At 39.7% G+C, this 12183-nt stretch overlaps 1 protein-coding gene and 1 long non-coding RNA gene across 11 annotated transcripts in view; one reads left to right on the forward strand and one right to left on the reverse strand.

Moving 5' to 3' along the window:
* Positions 1-12183, reverse strand: part of MEIS2 (Meis homeobox 2) — a 200552-nt gene that overhangs the window by 44900 nt on the left and 143469 nt on the right. The gene's annotated exons all lie outside the window — the stretch shown is intronic.
* Positions 9479-12183, forward strand: part of LOC138413996 (uncharacterized) — a 93322-nt gene continuing 90617 nt past the window's right edge. For 3 of the 4 annotated variants that reach the window (XR_011246367.1, XR_011246366.1, XR_011246365.1), the window contains exon 1: positions 9479-9817. This is a non-coding gene — a long non-coding RNA (uncharacterized lncRNA). The remainder of the gene's footprint in view (positions 9818-12183) is intronic. The other variant, XR_011246364.1, reaches the window with a different exon arrangement.

Here is a 12183-nt window from a genome sequence, read left to right on the forward strand (position 1 = left end):
TTTCTGCCCTCAAGGAGAAGGACATGGATTTTTTCGATGGAGCAAACTTTTCTTCAGTTAGTTTTGCAGTTCCTGTAAAGCTGATGGTAACCAACTGTGTCTCCGTTCCTGGGCACAGGCTTGCCACAGAGTGAGTGCAATTGAATCCTGGTAGGCATGTGTTCCTGGGAGCCGTGTGAGAGACTTATTATAAAAGTTGTCTCTACTGTAATTATGATTTCATTGACTGTGTTTGATACTATTTAATGCTTCCCTTTAAATAAAGATTTAAGAGTCACAAAATAATATATCCTCATAAAACGGCTCAGCCTGTCATATTATTCCATTTTATTACAAATGCCCAGTTTTCTAAAGAAATTGTAAAATTTTCATGTATTATTCCAAATATACTCAGGACTGGATGGATAACAAGGATGATTCATTTACTGCATTCAAGGGGAAAAGATAATTGTTTCAGAAAATTGTCAAACTCATTGAAAAGTAGGTTTGTTTGGGATTCTAGGGTTCATCTATATTAGTGGTACCCAATAAGAAGATGTGGCAAGGAATATGCTTATTTGGGAAAAAATTCTTGATAGAGGTGAACGCTGGTGTTAGCAACACGTCAATATAAACGGTGAAGCCAGGAAAGAGACCCTTAGTAAATACGAAGGTCCTTCAGTGCAAAGTTGTCTTTAGAGACGAGAGAGCTTTAAAAGCAAAGTGTGATTTCTGTGGGGAGCATGTCAGGCAGGGGAAGGGAGAAGACTGTTGATTAAATTGTGCTTTGAGGGCTTCCCTGGTGGCGCAGTGGTTGAGAGTCCGCCTGTCGATGTAGGGGACGCGGGTTCGTGCCCCGGTCCGGGAAGATCCCACATGCCGCGGAGCGGCTGGGCCCGTGAGCCATGGCCGCTGCGCCTGCGCGTCCGGAGCCTGTGCTCCGCAACGGAGAGGCCACAACAGTGAGAGGCCCGCGTACCGCAAAAAAAAAAAAAAAAAATTGTGCTTTGAGGTCAGATGTGATGGTGGCGGACAATACATATGTTCCACAGATTTAAAAATTCCAATAGCATAGTTTTAGCTACCCAGAGATTCCAAGTTTATCCCCCCTTGCTATGTAGTCAGGAACTGACAAAAGAGATAATTAGTTCCCCAAATCGCAATATCTAGAGTCAGTTTAGATAACCTTGACCAACGAAGGTGACTGTTTAGGTGAGGAAATAATCTGATCTGATCATCTCAATAACTCTACATTCAATGGCGTTTTGAGAAACTCTAACTCTGACCCTATGTTTGAGTTCTCTTGCCCTTCTAAATAGGAGTGTCTACTTTGCAAGAAGGGATTTAAGAAACAGCTTATCCAAATGATCAAAATAAGGCACTGTGCATAGCCTCTACATAAAAGCTAAGTGAGGTATACTTTCCATAAGATGGTATTTCATTTTTTTCTAGTGCTGCCCATTAAAAATGTATAAATCCCGGGGCTTCCCTAGTGGCGCAGTGGTTGAGAGTCCGCCTGCCAATGCAGGGGACACGGGTTCGTGCCCTGGTCCGGGAAGATCCCACATGCCGCAGAGCAGCTGGGCCCGTGAGCCATGGCCACTGAGCCTGCGCGTCCAGAGCCTGTGCTCCGCAACGGGAGAGGCCACAGCAGTGAGAGGCCCACGTACCGCAAAAAAAAAAAAAAAAAAAAAAAAAAGTTTACCGCTTTACCATTCTATTGAAACATGGAAGAAGAAAGATATACTTCGTTACTTTGCCTACTATTCCCATTTTATGAAGAATCATGTGCTTTAAATAGATGTCAAACTTTTTAAACTCTAGTTGGTCTTTCCTATTGGAAATTTTAAACTGTGGGTTGAAATCGTGTTCTCTATAGCTTGCCTTAGGAAGCTCCTCTATGACCATAGATGGAGTCGTCCTTTACAAGGTCCCCTCTAAATAACAGTAATCAGTGTGGACTTGCCCCTCAATCCCTAAGCTCCTCCCACACCCTCTGTCACCAAGGCCTCCTCTCTCTTTCTGGACAAGCTGGTCTGCTCCAGGGCCTTCAATAACATCTGTACCCTCAGACCTAACTTTCCCTCCCCTTGCGCGGTCCCACAGTGTTTCCTGTTATTCTGACCTTGCCTTCCCCACAGGGCTCATCTCTATTTTATGCTACCTATTGTGAAAACAAGATCATCTTCCCAGAGAAAGCATCAGGCCCCACTCAAATCTGCTGTCATTGTGGAAAGAATCCCCAAGTCCTTGCTCCCCAAGGCACAGAGCCCACAGTTGTTGTAGCTTCTTTTTCTATTCACACTCCGCGCTGAATTAGTCACCAAATCCTGCCACATTTTTTTTTTAACAACAGAGATAAAATCGGTCTCTTTTTCTTCATTTTAATAGCTAAATCTCTGATTCAGGTTCTGTTTAAGTCACCCATAGTCTACTGTCACTGGTCTCGCTCCCTCTCTTCTCATCAATTCAAAATACAATGGTTAAAATCGTCTTCATCTCATTTGCTTTGACTAGATTTTTATTTTTTTTTCAGTTCACAGGCTTAGAATCATAAAATAATAGAATTTTAAAGACAGAAAGGACCTTAAAAATCACCCAGTCCCCATTCTTTTATGGATGAGGGAATAGGTAGTGAAGAAGGCAAAACTGCCCAAGATGATACAAATTGTCTGAGCTGGAATTAGACCCAGGCTGCTGACGAAGGTGAGTTCCCTTTAACAGTCCACATTGCATCGTCCTCTGTGTGAACACTGAACCTTCCGCTCCTCCCAAATCCTGTGGACTGGGGTGTCTGTCTTTCTCACTGTACCTCACACACTTACAAATTTCTTTTACTCTAGTCAGGGAGAGCTGGTTTCCTCCTAAACTCTTTTACTCAATTTCCCCACTTTCATGGACTCACATATTATTTCTATCCAACTACTACAACACTTCCTTCCTCTGATTCAAAACTAACTTCAAATCTAATCTCCTCTAAGAAATGGCATGCTAGTGGTCACCCTCTCACCAAAATACTCAGCTTTCGTGTAAATTTTCTTCCTCAGCCTTCTCTCTAGCTTATTTGAATTCAATTCAACAAGAAGTTACCAGCACCTACTAGAAGCTGAGCAAAGTGAATAATCCCTTTGTCACTTAAAAGGCAGGGAAAAAACAACAACAACAATAAATGTAAACCAATCCAGAAATCATTTCAAACCCTCCACTAGCTTGGAAACATAGCTGAAGATCAGGGCTGTCATTCACAAAACACAGCCTAATTTTGTTCTGTTGTGATGCCTAGAAGAATCGTTTTCTCTTGGATCCATTTCGGTCTTTTCGCAAGTGTTGCTATTAGGCTATGGAAGGGTTTCTAGGAAGGTCTAGCAATGGAAATCCTCATTATTTTTCCTTTGTTAATGATTACTGGTGTTATTGGAAAAATCATATCATCTTCTCGAACTGCCAATTTTCTCAAGAAATTTCACCCCTTGTCCTCAGAACAGATATAATACATTATAATACACTGCAAGGTGCTGCCCACTATTGCTTAATAAAATTGTGTCATTAGAAGTATTCTTTAAAATTAGTGAACTATTGCCTGGGGCTGGAAATATTTTTATTGTCTAAAGATTTTCTGTTGTAATGGAATTGGACTTATTCATAATATTTAAAGTTCTGAATTTGTTTAGTCACCAACTTGATGGGAAATGGGCAGGCGTTATTTATTTAGGGTGTGGGAGAGGCAAGCTTTTGTTCTGAGACCAAATTATTGGCAATTCTTTAATTAATCTAGTAGAAGATGAATTGAGATCGCAGGATATTAGTTCCTGCTGATACTCTAAAAAGGTGACACTGTTACATCATAACTAATGCGCGAATCCCCAGGGAAACAGCATCCTGAAAATGTTACCTTAAATGTGAGAGTACTCATTACTATGATGGAACCAAAGTATGGATTTGACTTATCTGCAGAGCTTTGAAACTGGGGCACTTTTTCGTCTGTGGGTTACGGCCCCATTTCTAGAAAAATCTATCTGGGCCTAATGTAACCTAGCAAATCTTTCAAATGAAAGAGTCTTGTGGGAGGCAAGTTGTCATTTTCTGACATATTATTTAGGGCTCAGCTCGGGTTTCATTCTTTCTTCTTTCCCCACTTAAACCCCCTGCTCATTTGCCACAAGCGCCATTTTCTAATTAAGGCAAATGAAATTTGTAATGTGTAGAAGGGAGACATGACCCCCCCTTGTGAGCCAGCCTCGTTCTTTCCTGCACATCATTAAAAAATAGAATCCAGGGGTGGTTGTTGTTTTAATTGGTATCACTTTGTCTTTAGTGCAAAACACATGGCAATAATTTAGTGAACTTCAGTATTTCTCTTGTGGCAAATTGATAGCATAATTTTATTATGGGTGGAACAATGGCTTCTGGAAGCAGAGGAGATTCTCCCAGAACTACACATAACTCGGTTGACAAAACGTAATGCTTGGAGAAGGTAATGAAAACAGAGCTGAGGCTCAGCAAGGACTAGGAGATTTCAGTTTCTCGCTCCTGTCAAAAGGCTCCTCAGTAAATCATACCTGAAGCTTATTTAATGTCAGAAGCCAATAAGCTGATAAAGTACATTGGGGTGCTCCCCTCAGAAAAGGCACACTGAGTCATGTGATCTCTGGTCCCTGGACCCGATGGGGTCATATAATCTGTCTGTGTATTTTAATAAGTAACCTATTAATGTTCTCTTTGGTGCTAATTATTTTACACTTCACTTGTTTCCTGTTTACTGACATTGCTTTAGCAATTTCACTCTGAAAAAATTACGAGGAAAGGGAATCCGGATGACTTTTACTATTCTATTCTACAGGGGTTTACTACTTTTCTCTTTAACATTCTTCTTCTATACCAGCCCAGGCCACCAAACACAAGCACAAAACACTGAATCCATGGGACCATTGTAGGATAACAGGAAACCTGCATATTTCGTAAAGCAAAGAGCCACACTGAGTCACACAGGTCCAAGACTATCAGTATTTAGTAACTCATAGCTAAGAAGGTATTTGCAGTTTACCCTATGGAACTTGGCTTCAGGTAACACAGGAAATCAACCAGCTGTGACCAAATTCCACTGTGCTGCTTTCTACACAACTTTATGAAGGAGAAATTTGCTCATGGGCACTCAAAAATACCTATGCATCCTTTCAACTGCAAAAACAGAACAGTGAGAACCAGATCCACAATTAAAAAAAAAAAGACCACTCTGCCCAAATGAAAGCCTTGTGCATTTCACTGCATACGTTACTTTGAGTATTCTCACCCATCAGACTACTGGAATCAGAGTCCTCTCTTTGGAAGAGGGTACTTTTCTGAATTTTAGAAAACATAGTGCAGAGACAAAGAAAGCTCCCATGTGTTTCATAATTTTTAAGTGAAATGATATTTAAAATCCAGGTTTAAAATACCTGACAGTTTAACCTTGAAATTACCAAAATTATCAGCCGGGTGAAAGTATGCTAATATCTGTGACCATCTCTGTGAAGGAGATCTATCAATTTTGATCGATAGATCAATCAATAATGACAAAAGGAATCCTCTGGCCATCCTTCTTATGGTATAGGCTTAGTCAAGAATGACCGGGTCCTTCCTCAAGAACTGAGCTAAAACCATTAAGTCAAGATCATTGATGAGATTTTTCACTTGTGGGTCTTTGAGGTAGATTTGAATCCAGATCTTTGGGGATTAATCCACTGCCCCACCACTCCCTTAGTAATCACTGCTAAAGTTTTTGTTTATCTAAAGTCTTTAAGGAAGTTTGGAACTCAAGAGGTCAACATTAAACAGCCTGAAACCTCAGCTCACAGGGACTTATCTAAAAGATAAGCTGTATCTAGAGACAGACTGGAAATCTCATATCTTTCAATGTTTACCTTGCAAGGGAAAAAGAGAAAGAACTCTGATGTGTTCCAACCTGAGTGCAGAATTAACAATTCTGACCAGGACAGGGAGTTACTACAAATCTATCTTGAATGATCAGTCAGCAATAATGATTCTGATTCATGCACGAAAGACATGCAAACAAAAAACCCAGAAACAAGGTTTTCTATTATGATTACAATAAAACAATGAAGCAGGAAAAAGACGTGAAGAAAGCAAAATTTAAAAAAAGAAAAACTGTATGTATTTTCCTACCCAGATTGCTAACGATTTTGCAGATAAAAAATAATTTTCCTTGTTTCTAGAGAACAGAGGAAATAGTTCTGAAAGTCATGAATTGGACAGACTTTCTGGGATAAGCACTGGGAGATGCCACCTAGCCGATGCTCGTTCTCTAATATTTGAAAAATCCAACACAATGAAAACAACAGTAGCAACAACAAAACAAGTCTTTTAGGCTCCAGATCAGAGGTTAATGGGACCTACATTTACTCATTAACGGAGCAAATTCTCAACTAAGTAATTTTTGGCAGGCTGCTCTCCAGTGAATGAATGCATGAATGAATGAGTGAAGTGAATTAGGACATGGCCTAAAGATGATTCATAAAATACTTATTTCTCTGAGAGTGAGTTTTTAGAATACATTTAAAAAACACTCTAGCCTGTGGGTAATGGAAGCAACGAGGAAAAAAATTTACTGGAAATGGCAGCAATGTGGTAAAAAGGACTGAGGACTCAGAACAAAGTCACAGCCACCAAGACTCTCATTTTTAAAGGTAAAAAAATTTAGGGAAAGTAAACAACTTGGTATTGGTATATTCTGATCTATCTTTTTACCTTCCTTTTAATAGCTTCTAATTTAAAGGTTCTGTGTCAACTTTCTATTTTCTGCATTCTAGAAACAAGTTAGAGGCTAATGGGAAGATTCCTTTCTATTAATTTTTTTAATACAGCTTTATTGATCTGTGACTGGGGTTAGGAACATTTACTGAATCAGCAGCTATAATTCTGTAACATTTTCAATGAATTGTCTTCATTTTTTTCCTACTTAAAAGTAAGTACATAGCAACTCAATATCATCCTACTTTAAAAACGTGCAACTTACTGAAATATAGACTTTTATTTCTGTGTCACTCTGAGAAACCATGTCAATCATGCCAACTGAGATGGATAAAGGACTTATTTGAACAAACTTTTGTCTCTCTTCCAAATACTGCTATAATGAAGTATACAAGTAGGTAGAGCCTTGTGCCTAACCCAGGACTTGTCTGCGGAGTTTATTGTCTTTATCAATGAAAGAGAGGGGGCTAATTCTAAAAACCTTCAAATATCAAAAATAGTCTACATTTTTGGCTGAAATCCACCCCCCCCGATATTTAGAGACTTTTGAAAACCGGTAAGGTTCAGCATGAGAAATTTTATCTTCAAAAAAGTTCTCTTTAAGTATTTTCTTTAAGGGGCATTTTTTGGAACCGTTTCAGAAACTTGTTGCATTCCTTTTTTGTTGTTTTGTGTTTTCTCTGTAGCACTGTACTTTCCTCTAAACGAGGAACTCTTTTTCTCCCCTTATTGGCATTCCAACCCAGCAAAGAAATATGCATCCTGAGATAATGCTGCCAGCTTGCTATGAAAACCATATTTCATTCTTTCTTTGCAGAGCAAAAGGGAAAAGCACAAAGGAGCTGGTATAATTGAATGTAAAGGATTGCAGCAAACCTCCCCTTTGAGTCCCCTCGCTGGCATCCCCTTCCTTTATTTCCCCCTCCACTCCTTTTGTTTACCACTTTTAAAAGGCTCTTGCTGAGCCTGAGCCGCTTGCCCAAATTTGGACTGAATCTCAATTTCTGGAAATGGTACTCCCATCTCTACAAGATAGAAGGTGTCTAGAAATGCTGGTGTGACATGGCAATGGATCGGAGGCACAGGTGCCTAGGTACAATAGATGTCTTCAATTTTCAGATCAGTGTGGGAATGTCAGGAATCTGCTACAGAAAGTAACACAGGCAAATCCTGTAATAGTCCCTCTAATTCAAAATTGGCATGCTACGGGTTGATGCCCTGGTCACCTCCAGTTCCATTTGCTGTAGACAGAGCAAAGTGAAATCCATTTAAATTTCCGGGCAATCCCTCTGGTTAAACATTAATCACGTGTATTTTTCTTTTCCCGTCTTTTAATCTCTCTTACCACCTCCCTTTGGTTTTCCTCTCAGAAACAACTGCAGGTTCCCAAGGAATGATAATACGACCATGGAGACAGAGTGAGTGGAAGCTGGGTAGAGCTGGAAAGAGACTGGAAACCCTACTGCTGACACCAACTCAGCTCTTTCACCCCAGGAGCGACTGTCGGGAAGAAAACGCTCTGGTTTTAGCAAAAGACCTCATGAGGCTTTTTGGCATTGCATCTCTGGCATCTCTGCCTCCTTCCCTGGTCACTGATTTCTCTGGCATAGGAGGCCATGTGAAAGAGAAGCATTTCACCTCAAGCTCACCAACGTGGAGAGCAAAAGCACTCCTTTTTGCCTTCCTTTCCTCAGCATCGGCGGTTTCAGCACATTAAATGCTGACAATGAATCTAGCACCTGGCAAATCTGACTTGAGATTCAAATGGATTTTTATTCAGAAACATAGATGTTACTTGGAAATAATCAGCGAAGACAGCAGCTCTGTGTTTAACAAATGGCTGTGGTGGAAACTGCTGAGCAGAGAGAGGCTGTTTGGTCCAGCCAGCTCATTCCCTTAGGTTTATCTCAACTCCACCTCCTTGGTCTATCACTCTCTCCTTCAATCCTTTTTCTCTTGAGATAAAAGTGTCCAGCTGTCTCTGTGCCTCATTTAGATTTCCTGCACCACTGGCCAATCGTTCCATATGTTTGCTACAGAATTATTTTCCTCAATTCCCAGCTTACTCGTGATGTCCTAATATTACAACATATTTCCTGGTGTCTGCTCTCCTTGCCGGGGAGTGACAACATACATACCTTTGAAAATGACTTGTCTTTGCTGTAAAGAAGTGCAACCTCTTTTACCACTAACCCAGCCTCCTACTCATTTAATTAGGCTTCGAATTGGGCTTGGGGATTCACTGACAGAGGGTCTGACATTGACCCTGTCTTCAAACCCACCTAGAACACTATTATTGCCCTTTTAAGTGTAAGCAGCAAAGGAAAGCATCTGGGCACCCACATCTCTCTGGACTGATGGATTCCTGAGGAAAATGATTGCTTTCCTGAGGCTATCACTCTGTTCCTGTCCATATTTTAATCAAGGCTGGGAAGGTCTTCTAACAAAACTGCCTTTTATTCTCAGAGTACTCTTAACTTATATGTTTGCACACACAAATTCTTCTGTCTCCTCATCTTTCCATATCGCACATAAGAAAACCAAGTCACCTGGGTAGTGAATGAGCCTTCCTAAAGGGAAAAACTGATTCCCAAGATAACTTTTCCGGCACAGGTTTTTTTTTTTTTTTTTTTTGGCATTGCTGATATCTTAGTTCCCCGACCAGGGATCAAACCTGGGCCCCCTGCAGTGAAAGCGCAGAGTCCTAACCACTGGACCGCCAGGGAATTCCCCTGGCACAGTTCTCAGTCCGAATTGAGCAAGCTCTTATCTAGTCTAGAAAAATTTGTCCACGTGGTCAAACTGAAATAGGTAAAACAAAACTGTCGCTTCCCATGAGGAAGTTCCACAAAGTGGATGTCTGATTATTAAAAGCTGTTGTAGCAAGAAAGATTGTTTTAAGACCATTGATGGAAAGGTGGGGCAAGCAGGATGAAGATATTTTATATCTTCAGTTTGAGAGGCCATACAAGGACACTGAAATCTATTACACAAAGGAACTCTCTGAGCTACCTTCAAGTGGAAAGTTCTTCGAAATTTCAGTTTCATACATTTTTACGCGGGCCCTGGAGACAGCCTCCTATCAAGAAAGGTAAGTCCTTTATTCCTAGTATACCTGTTTTCTGTCAATAAGTCACCCTATGGACTTTGCTTGTTGGTATATAGATAAGGATACAGTTACTGTAGTGACATGAGTTTTTAAAAGTATGGTATTTCTTCCTTTTAAAATTAAACCTGGAAATAGGAACTTAAAAGTTAATATTATAATTCTTATATAGCATTGAGGAAAGTTACATGAGAACATGGAAATGTTATGATTTTTCTCATAGTATTTTTAGCTTAAGGAGTTTTAATCGTCGAAGTTGACTTTACTATATTTCAATGATTACTATTGTCAAAGATGTATGAATGCATCCCAACAAATTATTCAAGCAAGAATTTCCTCATTAAAAAAAAATCTTTTGTCAATGAATGCGTGTAAGCATGCCTCCTGAGGAAATACCAGACATTAATACCCAAGACTTTCCTTCAAAACGTCTAACCTTCACAGCTATTTGAAGCCACTTACCTCCTAGGGTTCCCTAATCTTACCTCCCTGGCATCAAAGAACTACAAAAAAAAAGGATCATCTAAGAAACTACAAAAGTCTAGCTTTGTTTAATATAGAAGCTATGCACAGTGAGTTGTCTGCTCTCAAATTTTATCGCCCCTTAAATATAGGTCTATTTCCTCCTGAAAGAAATCTCCATTCCAGTTTGTAAGCGATTTAATGATGTTTTCATTGATATCATTGTATGAAATCATCATAATTCTCTCTCATTTTTACAATTATGTACTTTTAACTATTTTAACAACAGACAGCATCTATGGTGCGTGTCAGCACTACGCTGAGTACTTAGCATGCAGTATTTCTCTGAAATGTTACAACTATATAAGATATAAATGACTATTGCCCCCATTTTACAGATGAGGAAAGGAAGGCTTAAAAGGGTTAAGTAATTTGCTGAAGGTCAAACATCTGATGAATGGTGGAACCAGGATTTTTAGCCTCCCAGGGTCTGGTTCCGGAGCCTACGTGCTCACCTACCACGCTATATTACCCTCCAAGATGTAATCAATATTCAGTCAAAGTACACCATGTTTGCTTCTCCATGGTGAGGAGGTTATTCAGGGTGAGGATATTCATTTCCTTGCTTTTCTTCTCTCCTAATGCACACACTTTGATGATTTCACAGCTGATGTGACTCTCCCCCAACTGAACAGCCTAGAAAGCCAGTCTCACTACTTGTGATTACCTTTGTCAGCGAAGTGCATACACTGAAGATCTGGTTATCATCATTTTTTTTAAAGTCTTAATCAGGTTATTGATTATTTATGGACTTCTGAGGGCTAACTGTAGGAAAAAATGACTTAGTGTCATAGATGCCACTCTTTTCCTGAAATCACATTTTGATTTGGTGGTATCATCACTTTTTGCACACTCCCTACTGTAAATACATGGGAAAAGCCCATTGAGATTATTTCTAACACTGGCTGCTAAGATAAAATAATCTTTAATTCCCTGAATTATCTCCTAAACTTCCTTTTTGCTTATTTGTTCTGAAATTACTGACTGATCTTAACAGGTCTGTTTTTATTGCTTATTGCTCTCATCAAGTGCGTGAAGCCATGTTCCACTGCTTATTACTACAGAGGTTATTTTACAGCAATACTTAACTACCCTGACCTTGCTTGGCCTTTCTATTTTAAGAGGTAAGTGAGAAGCAGAACTGAAACAGCAAGTCTTCCATGATTTTCTGATGTGGATGCTTTCTATACTATTCTAATTCTTTGAGTATGGACATAACAGCACACAAGTCTAAAGTCCTGGCCTCAATCAGAGAAGCGGGTATCATTTCCTAGCAGAGCTGACTAAATGAGGTTTAGGAACTGCTCTCTGATCCCTGCTTTTTTTTTTTTTTTTTTGCTGAGAGCTCTCAGGGCCTGGAGAAATAGTTTATAGCCTACTCTTCTCATCTCTTTTAGTTATCACTTGGCACTTAAGAACAGTGATTATGAAGCCTTTTGAAATTAGTCTGGATAGTTTTCTCTGTTTTGAAGATGATATCATCAAGACATCGGTCAGTTTCAGAATATACTGCACAGTAGCTGGTATTCTCTTTTAAATTTCTTTTTGAAATCCACCAAAATTCAGTCCCTGTGTGAAATTCCTGGTAGTCTTTTAAAAGTATTTTCTGTGTTATCCTCATGAGTCACACCTTATTATCAAAGTTACGGTAGCTGTTAACTAAGAATTGGACCTAAGGGCAGGATTAGAGGGTTTTTCAGAAGGAACTGTGAAAATTAGGGAGATCGAATTATTTTGTAAAGACGTAGGTGTCAACATTGATGCTATATTATGGAAAGTATGCGGTGTGATAGACTGTCACATCCTAACCCTTGGCATCCTGCGGCAAA

The sequence above is a fragment of the Delphinus delphis genome, chromosome 2 (genome assembly GCF_949987515.2).
Source record: "Delphinus delphis chromosome 2, mDelDel1.2, whole genome shotgun sequence".
Lineage (NCBI taxonomy): Eukaryota > Metazoa > Chordata > Mammalia > Artiodactyla > Delphinidae > Delphinus > Delphinus delphis.